The sequence below is a fragment of the Emys orbicularis genome, chromosome 6, assembly GCF_028017835.1.
Source record: "Emys orbicularis isolate rEmyOrb1 chromosome 6, rEmyOrb1.hap1, whole genome shotgun sequence".
NCBI classification, from domain to species: domain Eukaryota; kingdom Metazoa; phylum Chordata; order Testudines; family Emydidae; genus Emys; species Emys orbicularis.
The window spans coordinates 49,936,846-49,959,178 of record NC_088688.1 but is presented as its reverse complement, the minus strand read 5'-3'; the positions used below and the strand labels follow the sequence as shown (position 1 = coordinate 49,959,178).

The 22,333-nt window shown below is 44.4% G+C and overlaps 1 pseudogene; it reads left to right on the top strand.

Moving 5' to 3' along the window:
• The first annotated feature begins 16,744 nt into the window (after positions 1-16,744).
• LOC135879848 (craniofacial development protein 2-like) lies at positions 16,745-17,841 on the top strand (annotated as a pseudogene).
• Positions 17,842-22,333: the final 4,492 nt, after the last annotated feature.

Below are 22,333 nucleotides of genomic sequence, written 5' to 3'. Positions count from 1 at the left end.
GGCTGGCTGGCAGGGGAGGAGGAGCGGGGGAGGAGGCGATCTGCAAATGCAGGGAGGGAGGGAAGGAGGGAGTGATCTCTGCCGCAGGGGAGAGGAGGGGGGCTCTCTCTGGCTGTCGGAGCTTCATGTAAGTGGCACCATCCGGCCGGCTGCCCTGTTAGCCGCGCGCACTCTGCATGGGGGGGGGGGAGAAGTCCGGACATTTACAAATTCCCCCCGGACGCTATTTTTAGCTCAAAAATCCGGACATGTCCGGGGGAATCCGGACGAATGGTAACCCTACCTTTGGTCCTACAGTGGGCCCCCTGAGGTATCTGCTAGTCATCTTTTTCCCCAAAGACTCTGGAGCACAGAGGAAAAGCAGGCAAGGTGCTGTTGATAGGTCAGCATTAAGTGACATGGCAAAGTCGAGAGGGCTTGAGGGAATGTGATGGTAACTGTCCAGGGCACCTTCCTGGTTTCACTCTTGGCCTAGGGAGCACAAGCTGCACAGTGGAAGGGCTTCTTGCAGGGTCAGGGGAAGCAGAAAACCAATGTGCTCTCCCCTTCCACAATCTGTAACAGCAGAGATCCTGTTTTTTTTTTTTTTTATATCCCCTCTGGCTGCAGAGGGACATATGTCCCAGTATTAACTAATTTAGAATTCTGCTATAGTGCCAACAGATCCAGATATTCAAGTACATAATGTCCCCAGATTTGGAGTTTAGCAAAATAACAAACTGACACAGTTTATGAATTATGAAACAGTTCATGTTGGAACAAATTACATCCACATAAGGCTCCAGTTCTGCAAGTCCTTATTTAGTGGCAGTACTCAGTTCAATAAGGACTTTTAGGTTTAGGCAGCAAAGATCCATCAACTGCTGGTGTCATAAACATACAGCTAAGGATAGCATAAAATCCGTCTTTACCCTGTAAAGGGTTAATTCCTCTTTTCCCTGTAAAGGGTTAAGAAGCTCAGATAACCTGGTTGGCACCTGACCAAAAGGACAAATAAGGGGAGAAGATCTCAAGTCTGTGAGGGAAGGTTTTTGTTTGTGTCTTTGTTTTGGTCTCTCGGAGTCAGCAAAGGAACCAGGGCAGGGCAAATACATCTTCCTAAGCCATATCTGGACTAAGCATCTAGTATTGCAGAAATAGTAAGTAATAGCAAAGAAATGCGTTAGATTATCTTTTGTTTTAGCTTGTGAATTTTCCCTGTACTAAGAGGGAGGTTTATCCCTGTTCTTGTAACCTTAAAGTTTTACCTAGAGGGGAAATCCTCTGTGTTTTGAATCTGATTGCCCTGTAAAGTTATCTTCCATCCTGATTCTTACAGAGGTGCTTCTTTTACTTTTTCTTTCTTTATAATAAAGTTTTTTTTTTCTTTTTCTTTCTAGCTCTCGGGTTAAACTAGGTTAAGCACAGGAAGGCTAGGATGACAGAAAGTGGCGTCCAGAAAAAACTGGAATTAGCCAGATTTGAAGCTGAAGAGACACAAAAAGAACATGATCGACAGATGGCCAGAGAAAAAGCCAGGATGGAGGCAGAAAAAGCCAGGATGGAGAATAAAGAAAGAAGAAGAATGAACTGGAGGGCTAAGCAGAATATACCAGACAACCCTAGCAATCCTTCTCCAGGTACTGCTTCCCATCCTAGAAAGTTCCCCACCTACAAGGGAGGCGATGATACAGAGGACTTCTTAGAAAATTTTGAAAGGGCCTGCCTTGGGTACAGCATCTCTACAGAAAAGTATATGGTGGAGCTGAGACCACAACTCAGTGGACCCTTAGCAGAGGTGGCAGCTGAAATGCCTAAGGAACACATGAACAGCTACGAACTTTTTAAAAACAAGGCCAAAATTAGAATGGGGCTAACACCTGAGCATGCCCATCGGCGGTTCAGAGCCCTAAAGTGGAAACCAGACGTGGCATTTTCCCGACACGCCTGCCACATTGTAAGAAATTGGGATGCCTGGATATCAGGAGCAAGCGTTAAATCTCTGGAAGATCTGCCTTTCCTAATGCAAATGGAGCAGTTCTTAGGGGGTGTTCCTGAGGAAATAGAAAGGTATATCCTAGATGGGAAGCCCAAAACTGTAATCGAGGTGGGGGAGATTGGAACCAAATGGGTGGAGGTGGCAGAAAAGAAAAAAAAACTAGTAGCAGTTTGAACAAATATCAGAAGGGGCAACCTGAAACAAAACCCTACCACTGGGGGCAGCCCAAGGCCCACCTACATCTCAAGGAAAACCCCAAACCCCTTAATGTCCCACGACACCAGTCTCCAGCAACCCACCTCACCCCAGCGACCAGTCAGCTGGGCAATGTTTTAAATGTAATGAGCTGGGGCATATAAAGGCCAACTGACCCAAGAACCCCAACAGATTGGTGTGATTCTGGTGTAATGAACTGCAAAGGTCCCCAGGCTCAGATGCCTCCCAGATACCCTCAGAGTGAAGGAAAACCATGAGTGTGGGCGGGAAAAAGGTTATTGCGTGGAGGGACACTGGAGCACAAGTGTCAGCTATCCACCAATCCTTAGTGGAGCCCAAATTCATCAACCCAGAGGCCCTGGTGACAATTCAACCCTTCATATCAAACTCTCTAAACTTGCCTACAGTCAAGTTGCCTGTCCAGTACAAGAGCTGGTCAGGAATGTGGACTTTTGCAGTCTATGATGATTATCCCATTCCCATGCTGCTGGGGAAGACTTGGCTAACCATGTGAAGCTAGCCAAGAGGGTGGGAATGGTCACCCGCAGCCAGGACCAGCTCAAGGGTTTTTGGCACCCCAAGCGGCAGGAAAAAAAAAAAAAGCCGCAATCGCGATCGGCGGCACTCCAGCAGCAGCTCCACCGCGCCACTTTCTTCTTCGGGGTAATTCGGTGGCAGGTGCTTCCCTCCGAGAGGGACCCGCCACCGAATTGCTGCCGAATAGCCCAGCGTGCTGCCCCTTCCCCTTAGCCGCCCCAAGCACCTGCTTGCTGGGCTGGTGCCTGGAGCCGGCCCTGTGGGAAGCTCATGGGGTGAACCACTTGGTTGCCACCCCTTTTTACCACCATCAAACAAATGGCCTGGTGGAGAGATTTAATGGAACTTTGGGGGCCATGATACGTAAATTCGTAAATGAACACTCCAATGATTGGGACTTAGTGTTGCAGCAGTTGCTCTTTGCCTACAGGGCTGTACCACATCGCAGTTTAGGGTTTTCACCATTTGAACTTGTGTATGGTCGCGAGGTTAAGGGGCCATTACAGTTGGTGAAGCAGCAATGGGAGGGGTTTATGCCTTCTCCAGGAACTAACATTCTAGACTTTGTAAGCAACATACAAAACACCCTCCGAAACTCTTTAGCCCTTGCTAGACAACTTAAAAGATGCTCAGGAAGAGCAAAAAGCCTGGTATGATAAACATGCCAGAGAGCGTTCCTTCAAAGTAGGGGACCAGGTCATGGTCTTGAAGGCGCTCCAGCCCCATAAGATGGAAGCGTCGTGGGAAGGGCCATTCGCGGTCCAAGAGCGCCTGGGAGCTGTTAACTATCTCATAGCATCCCCCACCTCAAACCTAAAGCTTAAGGTGTACCATGTTAATTCTTTAAAGTCCTTTTATTCCAGAGAATTAAAGGTTTGTCAGTTTACAGCCCAGGGAGGAGATGATGCTGAGTGGCCTGAAGGTGTCTACTACGAAGGAAAAAGTGACGGTGGTGTGGAAGAGGTGAACTTCTCCATGACCCTTGGACATATGCAGTGACAGCAGATCAAGGAGCTGTGCACTAGCTTCGCGCCAATGTTCTCAGCCACCCCAGGACGGACCAAACGGGCATACTACTCCATTGACACAGGTAATGCTCGCCCAATTAGAGCTCAACCTTACCGGGTGTCTCCTCAAGCTAAAACTGCTATAGAACAGGAGATCCAGGACATGCTACAGATCCACCCCTCTAACAGTGCATGGGCATCTCCAGTGGTTCTGGTTCCCAAACCAGATGGGGAGATACACTTTTGCGTGGACTACCGTAATCTAAATGCTGTAACTCGCCCAGACAACTATTCAATGCCACGCACAGATGAGCTATTGGAGAAACTGGGACATGCCCAGTTCATCTCTACCTTAGACTTAACCAAGGGGTACTGGCAAGTACCGCTAGATGAACCCGCCAAGGAAAGGTCAGCCTTCATCACCCATGTAGGGCTGTATGAATTAATGTACTCCCTTTCGGGCTGCGAAATGCACCCGCCACTTTCCAGAAACTTGTAGATGGTCTCCTAGTGGGATTGGGAGAATCTGCAATCGCCTACCTTGATGTGGCCATTTTCTCTGACTCATTGGCAGAACACCTGGAGCATCTGCAAAAAGTCTTTGAGTAGCAGTTGGAGCAAATATCAGAAGGGGAAACCTGAAACAAAACCTAAACCTGGTAAAAATAAGCGTAGGGGGTCTTTCATGCGGGTCCCCATATCTGTACCCTAAAGCAGGGGTCGGCAACCTTTCAGAAGTGGTGCGCCGAGTCTTCATTTATTCACTCTAATTTAAGGTTTTGCGTGCCAGTAATACATTTTAACATTTTTAGAAGGTCTCTTTCTATAAGTCTTTAATATATACCTAAACTATTATTGTATGTAAAGTAAATAAGGTTTTAAAAATGTTTAAGAAGCTTCATTTAAAATTAAATTAAAATGCAGAGCCTCGGACCAGTGGCCAGGACCCTGGCAGTATGAGTGCCACTGAATCAGCTCATGTGCCGCCTTCGGCACCCGTGCCATAGGTTGCCTACCCCTGCCCTAGAGTTTAGAGTGGGGAAGGAACCCTGACAGCTGGTGTATAGGGTGGGGAAAGAGGGGCATTGACATCAGAGGTGCTCCATGCCAGTGCAAGTGCCTATTGTACTCTTGAAGCCTAAGCTATGTTTCATACAGTATATCCTATACCTATTGGGAATAAATTGATCCATACCCCAGAGGGTTTCATCTAAATATTGAAAAAATAAATATTGCTTTAACTTTATTGCAAGATACTGGGGCACTTACTATGGCTCTTTAAAGATTGTTTGTCAATATCAATGTATTGGATTTTATTAGGAAATTCAGTAGCCTTTAAAACCAAATGTGCTCTTTCAGAAGTACAGTTAGGCATATTAAAATGGCTTGCACAGTCATAATATGAAAGACATAAAACATTGAATCTGAGGGATAATTCTTGGGAAAATGTTCAAGTTCTGCATGATTTTGTAGTGGATTTTGCAATGAACATGGTTTCTAAAATATGAACTAAACCCATGGTTTTACCTTTTAAGTGTTTGCACAGTATTTGGTATGATGAAGACTTTGTTTGTTTCTTTAGCATACACTTTCTTACTGCAAACAAAAATAACTAGTCCTAGTGCTACCTCAGTGTCTCCCACTGAAGGGCAGCAGTAGGCTACTCAAGTAACGAAAACCTGTAGTATACTGTATATCCAGCAATGCTGAAGTCAGCAAATAAAATAAATGAATAGCTGAACATAAGTGGCTTGTTTAGACTAGGTCAAAATATTTCAATAAAATATTTATTGCATATTTTTCTTAGACATTTTTCCAAATTACTCTATGTATCTAATATACTGTCTGCAATTTTGTATTTAGTTACTGAATCAACTAACATAATTACACTCAACACTGAACATTCTTAAAAACAAAGAAGCCATAAGAGACAATAAGAACAAACTATACCCCTCTCTCCTTAATTCAGGGTTCTTATCTGGGGGTTCACAATCCTTGGTGAGGTGTCAGTTTAACATGACTGTCTAAAGACAGTCCTTCTCTAATATTGCTGGTTTCATGCATACCATCTCTATATGTATTGTTCTAACATGGTTCTCTACACGTGAAGTGATTTTTTTTTCCAGATAAGTCTGTTTAGAAAAGCAGGGGTAATTTATAATCCTAAGGATGGGAAAGCTTGACTATAAATGACAAGGTACAGCCTAAACCGCATGTGAATAATAGCAAATTGATTGTAAAATTAAAACAAAAAGCATTCCCTAATTCATACTGAGATCTGCCTGCATACAAAACTTATTGAAACCTCAACGTGCTATTCTGTGCTATTGTAGACTCAGGATCATTGATACTGGAATTGAAAAAAGCTTGGGCTGTATCCTTCAAAACGATTGATTATGGGTGTAGAGCCATTGGTTTCAATGGGACTACTCAAAGGCCAGATCTTGCTACCTTTGTTCACATTGAGCAGTACCTTACTGCATGAGTAACCCCATTAAAATCAGCAGGGCTCTTCCAGAGTATCATAACTCTTAACTCTGGGATGGCTTATGTAGAATTGGCAAGGAGTCCAGACCTCCCAGGGAATGGGCATGTGGCGTCCTGCTGGGAACCTGCTCTGCAGCTGCCTGTCCTCCACATAGCAGAACTACCAATGCTGGAGGCCTTAAGTGGACCCCTTTGTCCTGAAATTTCAGGAAGAGTAAGTAAATCACAGGCTCTGGGCTGGGGCTGTTTTGTCTCTTGAATTAGTTTCTGGATGTGCCAAACTACGGCTCTTAATTCACAGAAATGTGGAAGTCAGTGATAGCCATCTTGTCCATATCCACCAATGTAAAACTATTCCCTACAGTACAGCAGTTGGAAGAGTTTCTTTATTTTCATCATGAAAATACTGCACTTTATACAGCCACTTCAAAAACAAACATAATGGTCAGTCCCACTTTATCAACTATTTATAGATGTAAGATAAAGGGTTAATGATGGATGTCATAAGCATGTTACTGACATGACCAATGTATTAGTGATGGTTAGAAACACATCACAGGTTATAAGCAACCCATTGATCTATTGTGACTAACAATTTAATCATTCATTAAAACATCTATTAACCCTTTACATTAAAGCTGCATTTTGAAATAGTTTATAAAGTGTAACCAAAATATCCCATGAAACAGTAATCACCCACACCATGAATTGCATATAACTGTGAAATTGTCATAGCTGTACAATTGAGCAATACTATAGATTCCTCTGAGGACAAAACTGAGCTGCTGGTAATGCTTATATCTGCTGCCCACAGCATAAGTAACTGGAAAATACCAACTTTTGCAACTATTGTAACTCATTTGCAGAGTTTAGGGTGCTCACCTTTACTTTTAGAAGGATTTAAGCCTTTAAACCTTAAACTGAAAAGTGTTTTGTAACATTTACTATGGTTGCAATACTGGTCTAGCCCTGTTAAAGCAAATTTCCGTTGCATGCAAAAGGAATTGGTTATTGTAAATAAAGCAAGCTAATTTTTCCTGCTTGCCAGGAGTTAACTGACGCTTTAAGAAAAAACGGACAAACCAACTGTAATAAGCCTCAATTACTTTGACAGTATATTTTGTGGGTTAGTTAAATACTATGCATGTTTCAGGCAGCTGGGATATAATTATTGTTCTGACTTGAACATCATTGTGGACAACTCAATGAAAACAGCTGTTCCAGGCACAAGAGTGGTAAAGGCAGAGGAGATAGAAGGGTCCATTAAAAAAAAAAAAAAAAAAAACAATCCAGAAAAGATGTTAATGAAATTGTGTGAATGGATGGAACATCTTCATCTTCAATATTGTGTTCAATTCTGGTTACGCCATCTCGACTATAGAAGAAGTAGAAAATGTCCAGGGAAGGGCAAGAATAGTAATTAGGGGCACAGAGACACTGCTGTCAGAGGAAGAAATAGAAAAGCTCTTCAGGTGTTGCATTGTAACACAGTCAACCCAAAACATATGACAAACATTCAAGTGATGCAGAGTGTGGCAAGATCGTGGATCCTGCAGTATTTCATGAGCTGCAACTCTGATGCTGTGGTGTCTGCCCTGCTCTGTGCCATAGACAGAAACAATTCAAGATTGCTGTTGGCATTCATGGAGCAACTGCACACGGTGGACTATCAGTTCTGGGCTTGAGAAACAAGCACTGTGTGGTGGGATTGCATCATTATGCAGGTCTGGGATGACTTTTAGGGATGGCTCTCAACTTTCGGATGTGCAAAGCCACCTTCCTGGAACTGTGTGCAGAGCTCACCCCAGTCCTTCAGCGCAGGGACACCAAAATGAGAGCAACAGTAACGGTAGAGACACAAGTGGCAATTGCTGTGCAGAAGCTGGCAATGCCAGATTTTCACCAGTCAGTCATGAATCAGTTTGGAGTCCGTTTGCTATGTGGAGTCAACATGTTCATCTGGGCAGTTATGTTAGCTCTCCACCCCGAGCAAACAGGAAGAGCAATTTCAAAACTCCCCAGGGCTTTAAAGGGGGAGGGTTGTTCACCTGTGTACCTGGCTGCAGGCAGGGCTGGCACCAACGCAGCAAGCAGGTGCTTGGGGCGGCCAATGGAAAGGGGCGGCACGTCTGGGTCTTGGCGGCAATTCGGCAGCGGGTCCCTCAGTCCCTTTCGGAGCGAAGGACCCGCCACCGAATTGCTGCCGAAGAATGAAGCGGCGCGGCAGAGCTGCTGCCGAACTGCCGCTGGTCGCGGCTTTATCTTTTTTTTTTTTTTCCCCCCCCGCCGCTTGGGGGCAGCAAAAAAGCTGGAGCCAGCCCTGGCTGCAGGGCAGCGGAGTTCAAAACAGTGACCAGAGCAGTCACAGTGGGCATTTTGGGACACCTCCTGGAGGCCATTTAAGGTGACACAAGCAACACATTGTCTACCCTGACACTGTGTCACAGAAAGCTCTATGCCTCTCGTCTGAGTGGTTTTATTAGGTTGGTGTAGCAGGCGAGTTAAGGCGGTGGGAGGAGCATTGCAATGTGTATATCTTCATAGTTAAGTTGATGCAAGGCAGTTTTCGCTGACCTAAGCTTCTAGTGTAGACATCTTAGTCTCTGTTTTAGGTTCCATTGCAATCCTCACTCAGCTGCTGCCTAATCCTGGAGGTGTCTAATCTTTCTCTCCACACTTCAGTGTTCATTGTCCAAGTTCCCTACATACCCAAGATTCTACCTCTGGGCAACTGCAGGGCTGCCTCACACTAGGCATCCAGGAAGCTATCTCTGCCTAACCCCCAGTGCAACTGTGATCCCTGTTAGAGGGCTTTCCCTCCACCCTCCCACTTCCCTGGTTCTTGTCACACAGACAGCAAGCAACTAAAGACCAGAAGTCTGAAGTGCAGACAATATGATGTTTACTGGGGTTAATTCCAAACAAGCATATCCATCGCTCTGTACACCAGCAGAGTCTGTTTCCCAGTGTTCTGTTCCCAGCTCTGACACCATAGAGCATTTACCCTGTGTCCCCCTTCCAGCTCTGATGCCGCAGAGCCTCACCTGTGTCCCTGTTCCCTATTCCCCATTCTCATTTCCTATTCCCTATTTCCCCCCACCTCCTTCTTAGGAGGCCCAAATATACCTGCAATGCACGCCCACAGTCCCACCCCTTACAACTTTAGGGTCATGTTCCATTTTGGGTGTGGGGTCTTCACCCCACCCCTTTTGTACCCCATGGGAGGGGTAAGGGGCAAGGTTGTGCTGCTTGGTCTTTTAGTGTTTTATACCTTCCCTCCCCTCCCCTCCCAAGCTCCTTTGCCCCTCCGGAGTGGTTGCTTGATTTTGCCTCAACCCCTATCTCAAAGCGATCTTAAAGCGTGCTCTTGAATAACACTTTAACTGCTCTTATCTGCTCCCAGTGTGCTAACAAATCCAGCTGACTAGGCAGAAGCCACATCAGTGTCTTTGTCCCTTGTTTACACATTTTAGTATAAGAGTATCAAAAAGTCAAACCCAAAATTCTATCCCAGGCTAACAAACAGACCTATATATTAACAATCTGCCCCCCCCATACAGTCTGGACTATGGAACAGCTGTGGCCCCCTATTACTCTCCAGATCAGGGTACCTCTCACACTGCTCTGCTGATGACAAACAGAACCTTCAGGCTTCACTGTCACACAATCATTAGCATGTGAAGTCACACCCAAAGTTACATGCAGGCTCTCACAGCCTCTTGTGAACTATACACAAGGAGACTCCAGCAAATCCCCCCAGCCCTAGCCTTGTATCCCAGAAATGTACCATCTTACACTGCTCAAGCCCTTCTTGATCAGTGCAAGCTCATTAATTAGTTTGACACTTCATCAAAGGATAATGGACATGCACCAGCCTTTGTAATCTGAGCAGATTCTGCAAGCATTTTAGACAAATTCACTGATAAAGATAAAACATTTAAAATAAGTTTAACAACTACAGAAAAGATAGATTTTAAGTGATTATAAGTGTTAGACCTAGAGGTCATAGTTGGTTACATAAGAAATAAAAGGTAAAATCACATTCTAATTCCTAAACTTTATCAGACTAAGCAAAATTTGAATCAAGCAGTTTTTCTCACTTCACTAGGCATTGTAAGCAGTTTGGTTCTTAACACACAGGCTGAATTCCCTGCTCGGCCTGGGACCAATCTCCCCAGTTCAAAGTCTTTTCTTCCAAATGTCAGCGTAGGTTGCAGGTGGGAGGAGGGGAGAGTTCAAGTGATGATATCATTGCCCCTCATTTTATACACCCTCCAGGTGCTGGAAAGATCCTTGCTGTGTCACAGGGGTTAGACAGCCCCCATCGTGTACATGCTCTCTCAGGAGTCTTTGGGAGGGGCCCACTGGGAGAGTAGCTTCTCCTTAATGGGCCATCAACACATGGCTGGTTAGTCCTGATGTAAATCTGTCTTGGGGGTGTTAGTTTCTTCTTTGTTGCCACTGAAAGGCTACCCCTTGGCATCTTCCCAGACTCACAACATATTGCAGTAACAGCCTAACTTCACATACAATGGCAATACATATAATTCAACAGGATCGTAATGTTCAACAGATCATGACTTTTCAAAGGATATCTCACAAGGCATACTTAGTACCAAACATATCATCATCATATATCAGTGGTGAATGTGGGGGTTACAGGGTGCTATATTGAGGAACAGTATGTCACAGCCACCCATGAACCAGAGGATGATAGGCAGGGTAATGTCCATCTCACCTACAGGGCCTCATCTGGTAGCCATGCTCTGAGCATGCCTGCTAACTGGGCCCTATTCAAAATCTGCCTGGAGGTGGTGGTGATGATGCTACCTTCCTTATAATAACCCATTGGTTAGGGATGTGGGAGAGCTGGGTTCCGTTCCCCCTGTGTGGCCGCAAGGATTTGAACAGGGATCTCCTACCTCTCTGGAAATATTCTAACCTCAGAACTAGGGGAGAGTCTGATGTTGGGCTCCCTCAGTTGCTGCTGCTGTTGAAGCCAATCCATTTTGGACAAATACTTGAATAGTCACTGGAGCTGGGGACTAGACCCTGGGTCTCCCATTTCCCAGGTGGGTGCCCCAACCAGTCAGCTATCCAGTCAGTCTTACTATTTCTTTCTGCCCTGATGACCAGTGGGACTGCTTCAACAGGAGATACTGAGGGAGCCCCCCCATCAGAATAGCCCATAGCTCAGGGCCTAGGGAGGTGGGAGACCTCTGTCAAATCCTTTTGCCACATCAGTAAGAGAAGGGGGGAATTGAACCCAGGTGTCCCACATCCCAGGTAAATGCTCTAATCACTGGGCTAAAAGTTATGATGCGGGGAAACATGTTCTAATCCTTTAACTCATTGCACTAGCGTGGGCCTCCATAATTTCCTGTCATGTCTACATGATGGTATATACAGAATTTTTAATTAGCTTCTGGGCAGTTGCCTTGAGTGACTTTAAAGTCACAAGCACCTGCGGAATGCAGGCAGGTCAAATGAGGACTGAGGAGGGGCCTAAACCTGGGCTGGGATTTTGTTTCCTAAAAACCCAACCCAGGTGAATTTCAGTTTGGTTTGTTACAAACATTTAACATGGCTGTAATGGAGAGCACTGGAAACAGAATAATTCCTTATATACACGGCAACAATAGAACACCAAAGATCCCACAGAACAGTCACCTAAGCCTGGCTATTAGGTAGGACTCAAATAACTTAAAAAAATAATTCACTTCTAGTCCCAGTACCCACTGACCCAATGGCAGAGCTTGTGTGGTACTGTGGCAGCATCAGGGATGAGACAGAAGTAACAGCTTCTCCATAGGCAGCAGAAGTGAAATCTGTAGGGGAAGCATCAGACACAGTTGTATGATTTTAGCTAAGGCTATTTCACGCTGACACTTTATAATGGAAGCATTATGTTGTTATAACCTAAAGAAGGGCTTTCTCGTCATCAATATTTTAAAAACTACCCTACCCGTTCAGCAAAGTCTGGGCCTGAAAGAGTTTCAGAAATTTTAGAAACATGCCCTGACTTCCTTAGAACTGTGCTCACTGAATTACCTGGGGCTATTGCCTAGTATTGCTGCATTCTGTTGCGTTGCAGAGACTTTTTAAAAGAAATTGCTTAGGCATTGAGCCAAGTCCTGTCCAAACATTGGTAAATGTCTTTGTATTTGGCATTATGATGATGAATACCATGATGCAGACACAACAGCCACCCTGACACACTGAGGGGGTCATGGAAATAAGAGTGATAGCATGATTTTGTGAGCAGAATGTTGGGCAGTGTCTGTTTCCAAGGGGAGAACAAATGAAGAGAGGCTTGAAAAGTAATGTCAGAAAGAATTCTGACATCACCAAGAGAATGTGATGACCCTCCTGGGAAACTAGTTGTAATGAGGATTGGAGGAGAACCACAAGTCTCAACTTCTGTACAGTTTTGGACTAGAAAGAGGCCTAAGGTGCAAAATTGGGATTGGATCCAAAATTTCCCAAAGGTTGTGAGTTTTCAGATATGGGGTTTTAGTTTGGTCCTATTTGTTGTTTAAATTTGCCACTAGATCAATATGTTTCTTCTGAAGAAGGGAAATACCAGCCCTTCAATGACTCAGTGCATATGTTTGAATGACTGTGGTTTTTGACTGGATATTTGCAATCCAAATTCATAGTGGATAGCCAACTGCAATTAATGATATAGCTCTTTAAATTCTGCCTATTACAACACATCAGTGTCACATTGCTTTCTGCTGGGTATGTTTAGGGCTTTTGCTGAGCCTGAGGCACATTGTAGAGAAGGAGATGGAAAGTGGCATGGGAAAAAAAGTTCTTGTGATGGTCTCAATACCTAATTTTGTATGATGCCTACCATAGATTCCAAGGTGATAGTCATCTTGAATATACATAGAATATCAGGGTTGGAAGGGACCTCAGGAGGTCAGCTAGTCCAACCCCCTGCTCAAAGCAGGACCAATCCCCAACTAAATCCCCAAATTACCCCCTCAAGGATTGAGCTCATAACCCTAGGTTTAGCAGGCTAATGCTCAAACCACTGAGCTACCCCTCCCCCCATAGAGGATAAACTGCTCAAGTGTTGTTGACAGGAGGAAACATGTATTTTCAAGAACTAATAATTCATCAAAGCAGCATGAATGAGGGTACCCTATGTTACATCTGTAAAGCCAGTGTAGCCAATGCTTTCTCAAATATAACCATCCTAGTGTGCAGGGAGGATGGAACTATGGCTGCAGCCTCCCCCTTTCCAGAAACACCTGCTCTGTCTACTGCTAACATTGCTAGCAGTGCTAGCTGCCTTTGCTGAACTTCCACAACAGAAGCCAGGTTGTCTGGCTCCTGAGCAAGTACATAAGGTAAGGGGGAGAAAGGATAAGCTTCCTGTACCCATCCACCATCAAGTGCACCTGCACTATGGGAGACATAATCTAGCACATTATTTGTAACCTTCAAAGTGACATTTCTAAATATAATATTTTCCTCATCACAATCAACATGCTGCCTTTCTATGACTTACAGATGGAAGTCTGTGTTGGTCCCATGCTGCAGCATTTAATGACCAGGGATAGTTTCCCACAGCTTGACAGCCATGTTGTTATCAGTCACCATCTTGGACACAGTTTTGTGAATCTTCAGTCTTTTATTGCATTCCACCACACAGGAAAAGCTTCAGAACAATGACACTGAGCCTTGTTATTTCTAAGTGAAGGAACACACTTGGTGTGGTCAGTAAGGAATACATCTAAAGTAATTTAAAAAGGCACTGCTAGGTCAAGTTTGTCCCAGAAGTTGTTTGGGAAGCTTGAACTATTTTGAAACCTAAGGCAACCAGAAATGGTTCCATGGATCTACTCCAAAGCAAAACCCACAAAGGGAACATTTTGAAAAGCCCAAACAAGCTGGCCTCTGCAGCATCTCCAAACCAAACACTACAGCACAAGGTCAAGTCAGGATCACACATATTCCTCTGCACAGAAATAAAAGTGGAAGTGACTAGTCTGGTTCTCTTACCCAAGCTGAGAAGAATGCAGAAGGCAAACAACCAGTGTAATCGTGGAATGGAAATTAGATTTTTTTTTTTCAGTTAATATCCCAATCCTGTTGCCACTGAAGTTAATGGGAGTTTTGCTTTTGATTTCAACTGGTATCAGGATTAGGCTGCTAAAGACATTATTTGCAAAACAATGCATTTTTAAATATATGGTATTTAATCTGATTGTGTCTCTTTATTAATCTTATTCTAGAGCTGACAGTGTGCTCATTGCTATATAGGACATAAAAGAAAGAAAGTCCCTGTCCCGGAAGTCTTGTAAGTTAAGTCTCTGATCCTGCAATGCGTTCCTTCATTGAAACACACAGCATATTGCAGGACTGGGGTTTAAAACAGAGATGCGGAGAAGACGAGCTGTACTGAAAAATCGCAGAGCTTGGAGTAATTCTTTTTGAAAAACACCACATCTTTTTGGTCTGGCAGTCTCACAAAATGGGCCCTTTCTGGAAGGCTTCCGGTATTTCCTGGGTTTGGCCAGGTTGAAAGTAGTGTAAAGAACAGATATATATATATATTTCTTTTTTAAACACAGTGGTTTGGTGCTTCTGGTTTCGGCCAAAATTAGGAAGCGCAGCTATGCATGAAAATAATCAAAATTACAAACCAAACCTTCTAAAAATATTCAGGGTCACTTTAACTTTTGGAAAAGTGCTGGTCAGTTGAATTTGTATTTAAATAACATTCACTTCTCCCTAATCCCACACACAGGCTGTAATTCTGAATTTAGTTATACCTGTGCAACCCACCCCATTAAAGTCAGTGGGACTATACAGCTGTAACTAAGTGCAGAATCAGAGCCTTTGTGTATGTGTGATTAGGGAGGAGTGAATTTATTTGAATTTGAACCTCTTGAGGTTCGCCCATTACTAACGATGCGCTAAATACTGTTCTTAGTTGCCTCTGTACAGTCCTATGGGCCTGCAGAGGTGTAACTAAGCACAACATTTGGTCCATCTTTAGTAATTGGGGAAGTGCGAGAGATCTGGAGTTTGGGTCTGCATAAGTACCCCAAGTTTTGGATACTTAGTGACATTTTCTGAGCCTCTTGAGTTAGCCACATTGGAGTGGAAATCTTACCAGGACAGCCTTCCAGTGTCTTTCATTAAAACACCAAGGCAGGGGCAGATTTGAGGCTCCTGGAAAAATCTACCATTGTGGCAGCCCTGGGGCTGGAGGGGCTCTTGCTCCCTGCTGCGGCCACAGGGTGCCGTGGGGGGAAGGGGTGGAGTGGGGCAGGGCTGTGAGTGGAATGGGGCAGGGCTGCAGGTAGAAGGGGTGGAACAGGGCAGGACCAAAGGTGGAAGGAGTGGGGTGGGGCCACGGTTCTGGCACTGGGCCCCCCCACACTTGCTCCAGCCCAGGTCCCCAAGAGACCTTAATCCGCCTCTGCACCAAGGGCCTGATTCCTCCTGCATTTACACAGGTGCATCTCCCTTTGAAATCATCCTTTCTTGTGTTGTTTCTGGACCTTTACTTCCAATGCTGGCATAGGCACACAAGGATGAAAAGTCAGACAAGCATTTTGAAGATCATCATAACCTTTTAAAATTGTCTAGGGTGCTGCATGAGTTATGGATTAAGGTTTAAGGGAAGTTCCTTATTTTATCTGTAGTATTAACTCATTTCATGTGTTCATGAAAACTAGGGTATGCCTATAGTACGAGCTAGAGGTGTGTAGTGTAGATGTAGCCTAAGTGGGTAGCTGAAGTACAGTGGTCACCATTAAAATACTTACCAACAATACCACCCCACAATAACTGAGATTATTTCCTATTCTAAATACAAGGAAATACTGCTTTATCCTAGGGTGGCAAATACTGACTTTCTGGGGTGTCCATTTTTATTTAAAGAGAAAGTTCTTTGAGCAAGGAGTGAGAAGCAAGGGACTGCTCGTGAGTTCTAACCTGGCTCTCACATGGGCTTGCTATGTCTGGGGCTAATCTCATAATTAACCCCTTAGGAACTATGAAATTGGGGTCATAAATGGCTCTCTCATGTGGATGAATGAGCTAATGATTGAATAGGTCTTTGAAAATATAAACAAAGCTGTCCAATATTTATGCATTATTAGGTAGGAGATCAGAAAGAAATACTAGTGTTTGGAAAAATGTAAATGTGCTCCTATTTTGATTTTGTGCTCTCACATGTATATATTCAGTCAAGAAGTGTTAAATGAAAAGAGTTTGTCAGAGTCTTCCTGTGCTGTGCTTGACAGGAACCAATGAAACCTGGCGAAGTTAGTAACAAGGGAGAGAGAATGTCTTTTCTGATCCTTTCACAATGGGGATATCAGTGCCACTTCAGCATGTTACTGCAACTGTGAGCTATTACGATAGTTCTTCTTCAGATTTCATTACACATGTCAAATCAAGCTATCGCCAGTGTGTATCTGCTTTTCAGCTTAAGTTACTGATTTATCCAATGGTAAGTTTTCTCAAATTTTTCTTTACTATCGGTGTATGAAATGTTCGTACCCTCATGGATCGAGAAGCTGTTGCAAGACCTGAGAGAAGGACAGCCCTCATTGCTCGAGAACTAGTCCATTATAACATCGATATAGCGGCATTAAGTGAAACAAGATTGCCTGGGGAAGGTTTCTTGAGTGAACCAGGAGGTGGTTACACCTTCTTCTGGAAGGGTAAGACTGAGACAGAGGATAGAATACATGGAGTTGGTCTGGCAGTAAAAACCTTATTGATGCATCAACTCCCAGACCTTCCAGTGGGTATCAATGAAAGATTGCTGAAGCTACGCTTCCCACTAAATGCCAAACGTCATGTCACCATCATCAGTGCATATGCACCCACTTTAACATGCTCTGACAACTCAAAGGAATAATTCTATGAAGATCTCGACAGACTGATCAAGGCCATACCTGTAACAGATAAACTACTCCTACTTGGAGATTTCAATGCCCAAGTCGGGGCTGACAGCGAGAACTGGAAAGGATAATCGGGCCACATGGTGTAGGCAAAATGAACAGTAATGGACTACTTCTTTTGAGTCTTTGTTCTGAAAATGACCTGACCATTACCAACACTCTGTTCCGACAAGCGGACAAATACAAAACGACGTGGATGCACCCTAGGTCCAAACAGTGGCATCTGATAGATTATGCCATTGTTAGAAGGCGAGACATCCGAGACGTACTGATTACCAGAGTAATGCAAGGCGCAGAGTGCTGGACAGATCACAGATTAGTCAGGACGTCTCTTCAACTCTACATCGTTCCTTCTCGGCACAAACGTCCTAAGCATGTGCGACCTGCTTTCAATATAGCCAAACTGAAGGATGCTCAATGTTTCAACAAATTCCAGAAGAGTCTTGATGACAAACTGACATCCCACGGACAACTGATCGGTACTGTAACCGAAAAGTTGGACCAGTTCAAGCAGATAGTGACTGACACAGCAATAACATCTCTTGGACCAAAGAAAAGAACACATCAGGATTGGTTTGATGAGAACCAAGAAGAAATATGCTCAGCATTGGAAGTAAAGAGAAAATCCTTTATTGAATGGCAGAATGACCCCTCCTCAGTCTCTAAACGGGACCATTTCTAGTACCTTCAGAGCAAAACACAGAAAGACCTCCGTCAGATACAAGACAACTGGTGGGAGAGCAAAGCCAAAGAAATTGAGCACTATGCTGAGACCCACAACTTAAAGATGTTCTTTAGTGCTATTAAGACTGTCTATGGACCCTTTAAACCAAGGACCACCCCATTGCTCTCATTAGACAACACAATGCTGATTATAGATAAAGAAGGCATCAACGAAAGATGGCGAGAACACTTTAGCAACCTTCTCAATAGACCATCAGCCGTGAATAATAATGTCCTTAATGAAATTCCACAACAACCTGCTCTGACAGATCTTGACTTTCCGCCCACTATAGATGAGATTAAGAAAGCTGTTAGCCAGATGAGTTCAGGGAAAGCTCCTGGAAAAGATGGGATACCAGCAGAGATATATAAAGCAGCAGGTCCAGCAGCACTAGCAGCGTTCCACAGCGTGATCATCAACATCTGGGAGGATGAAAACATACCACAGGACCTTCGCGATGCTACTATTGTCTCTCTTTTCAAGAACAAAGGCAGCAAAGCAGAATGTGGAAACTATAGAGGCATATCCCTCCTCTCTGTTGGAGGGAAGATCATCGCCCGCATCATCTTGAACCGCCTAATAGCCAGTATTTCCAAGGCAAATCTACCTGAAAGTCAATGTGGTTTTCGACCTGGCCGGAGCACAGTCGACATGGTGTTTGCTGTCAGACAAATACAAGAGAAGTGCACTGAACAGAACATGCACTTGTATGCTGTCTTCATAGATCTCACAAAGGCGTTTGATACCGTCAACAGGGAAGCCCTTTGGACCATTCTAACACGACTTGGCTGCCCAAGAAAATTTGTCCAGATTATACGCCTTTTTCATGACAGCATGACAGATGAAGTATTGTCTGATGGAGCCACATCAGCCCCCTTTAACATCACCAACGGCGTGAAACAAGGATGTGTTCTCGCTCCTGTCCTATTTAACCTGTTCTTTGCATGTGTCCTTAACCATGCACTGAAAGATCTGGACCGAGGTATATACTTGAAATACCGGCACGCTGGTTCACTTTTTGACCTCCGTCGCCTGAATGCAAAGACTAAGACAGTGCAGAAACTCCTTCTTGAGGCACTCTTTGCTGACGACTGTGCCCTCATGGCTCACACTGAAAATGATCTTCAGCACATTGTCAACAAGTTTGCTGAGGCCTCGCAACTTTTTGGACTAACTATCAGCCTCGGAAAGACAGAAGTTCTCCATCAACCTGCACCCGGATCAAATGCTTCTGTCCCGAGTATCTCCATCGACGGCACTCAGCTGAAAGTAGTGGAGAACTTTAAATATCTGGGTAGTGTCATATCCAGTGATGGATCACTGGATAATGAGATCAATGCACGAATATCCAAAGCAAGCCAGGCACTTGGCTGTCTGCGTGTCAAAGTTTTAAATCACCACAACATCCTGATGTCAACAAAACTGCTTGTGTACAGAGCTGTTGTTCTTTCATCTCTTTTGTACAGGTGCGAAACATGGACACTATATAGGCGTCACATCAAGCAGCTCGAAGCATTTCACACGTGCTGCCTCCGCAACAGAATGAAGATCCGCTGGCAAGACAAAGTGCCCAATCTCGAGGTCCTCGAGAGAGCCCAGATGACAAGCATCGAAATGATGATCATGAAGTCACAGCTACGTTGGACTGGTCATGTCAGCCGCATGGATGCCAATAGAATCCCCCGCCAGCTTCTGTATGGTGAGCTCTCCCAGGGCATCCGGCATATAGGTAGTCCACGGAAACGTTACAAGGACACCATCAAAGCTAATCTGCACTACAGCAGTATCAAACCTAGGGACCTTGAGGATGCCGCCAGCGACAGAACACAGTGGCGTGCAACAGTCAGAAATACCTGCATCGTCTTTGAGGAAGACCGCTGCCGGCGTCTACAAGAGGCACGCGAACGACGTCACAGAGCATCAGCAGCGCACAATCCACTGACCGTGAACTTCCCATGCACCATCTGCAGCAAAATGTGCACCTCTAGAATTGGCTTGTACAGTCACCAGAGGGCACACCATAAGACCAACAACTGATGATCTGCACAGATTTGTCATAATCGGATTCGATGGACTACCAAAACTGATTTATCATAAATATAGGTGTGTGTGTGTGTGTGTGTGTGGAGTTTTTTCTAAAGGGTCAGAACCTGTATTAACTTTTCCTCTGGACTATAGATAAATCTACAAATATATAATCCACCTGGGGCCAAATACTCTTTTAACTTTCATCATGCATGGTACTTGTACGAGTAAAATGAACAAGATTTGGCCCTTGGCCAATAATCCACAGCCTCTGTTGGTTCACAAAGGGATGGAATGGAAGGCAGTTTAAAGCAGAAATGAAGCTGTGATTCTTGTGAAACTTGGACACTTTTGAATAGCTTTATCCATCACCCTAGAGTTAAAGTATTTTGCTGCAGGACTAAACAATGGTTCTTGCTGCATAAAATCTGCGGATCACGTCCAGAACTCTCACTATGCTCTGGCATAGACTGGAATTGCTACTCAAACACATAACCTGAGACCAAATGTTCTAAAACAATATATTTCTTCTGGACAAAGCATTGTCAGGAAGCCAGGAAATGAAAAATGAAATTCCTTCTCATGCCATGTGCCAGTACTACCTTTTTAACAGTAGTTAGTATTAGGTAATGTATGTTATCATTGCATGGAAAAATGGTGAGGCTTGGGAAGGATGAGGGATGGGAAAACCCGCTCCACTGTCTGACAAAATAATTTATCGTGGGAGGATAACAGACAATAGTGCAAACAAAGGGTCAGACTCAGTAGGTAAATTAAAACCCAGCTTCACCATTTCATTAACATTTCCTAAGTGTGCTAGATCCCTACAGGACCTTTTTTTCTCTCCAATGAACATGAACCAGACTTGATGTTCCTTTCTGTTACTGGCCAGATGCAAGTGGTTTTTTTGTTTTCGTTTGTTTTTTGTTTTTTTGTTTCTTGGTTTTTTTAATCTAAAGGCCCCAATTCTTCAAGGGATTTATGTATCTCACTCCCATTGAAATCAAAGGCACACAAGCAGCTAAACCCCAGATTTAGGCACTACTGTGATCCACAAAACTCCTGCTTGGCTGCTGCCTAACCCTGTAGATGCCTAAATGCAACCAGCGCCTAAATTTTTGCTGTAAAATTTCCCTAGGTGCCTGTATTCCCCTCTTTGAGCATGAGCACAGTTGCCTTCCTCTAGGCATCCAGATGCCTAAGACCCAGTGTGATCCATGAACTAGGGGAAGATAGACAGAAGAGCTCCTATTTTCCTTTTGGGACCTGATCGAGTAGGTGTGCTCAGAACATGCCTACGAGATCAGCTCTCATTAAAAATCTGGCTGGAGGAGGTTTGGGTGATTCCTACCTTATCACCTTGAGCCCAGTGGTTAGTGTGCTCACCTGGGATGTAGGAGACCAGCATTCAATTCCCCCTTGTGCCTGAGGTGGGAGAGAGGATTAAATAGGGATTGATTCCTCTCGGTGTGCTCTGACCACTGAGCTATAGGATACTCTGTTATGGGGCTTCTTCAATCTCTTCTGTTGAATCCATTCTGCTTTGGGTAGATAATTAAAGAGTCACTGGGCCAGAGAAAGAGTGTGTGAGAATGAGGCTATAGCCTAGTTGTTAGGACACCCACCAGGGAGGCGGGAGAGACCCAGGCTCCAGTCCCCCAGCTCCTTTTCTGGCCATTGTGTATGGAGTGAGGCAGGTAGCTCATTCTCACAAGAAATGGTTTAGGTGCCTAAGCCATCTGACTTCAGGAGAGGGGTTCCCAGCTGTGGAATGCAAGCAGAGATAGGTACCTCCTTGCAGCCTGGATGTAGGTGTCTAACTGTGTGAGGGGGCAGAGCATAGGACACATGCCTCTTGTTGGCATCTTCCAGTGGCTAGCTTAGGCTTTGCCACCTGGTGAGCTAGCTTCTGTGGATCCCATTCTTAGGTGCCTGTCTCTCCCCATGCTTTGTATAGGGAGGGGGCAGAGGTGACTAACTCCGGCTTTATGGATCTGATTGTTGTTCCAGTGATTTGCTAGGTGCCTAAAGTTAGTCCTTGCAATGCTCAGCATTGCAACATCTAAGTCCTTCTGTGGATCCAGGCCAAACTTCCTAAGTTTGAACTTTATTCAACTGTTTGAAAGTTGTACTGGTATGTATGTAGGCATCTATTATTACAAAGGAGCCATTAGTTTATCAGATGAAGATAGTAAATTTTCTACAGAGCTTCTCAGATTCAAATTCTCATTCAAGATATGTATACTCAGCACAGTCTGCTTTCAGTCAAGCCTCTCAAAGGCCTGGTCTACACTTACCCCCCAAGTCGAAGTAAGGTACGCAAATTCAGCTACGTGAATAACGTAGCTGAATTCGACATACCTTACTTCGAATTTACCGCGGTCCACACGCGGCAGGCAGGCTCCCCCGTCGACTTCGCGGTACT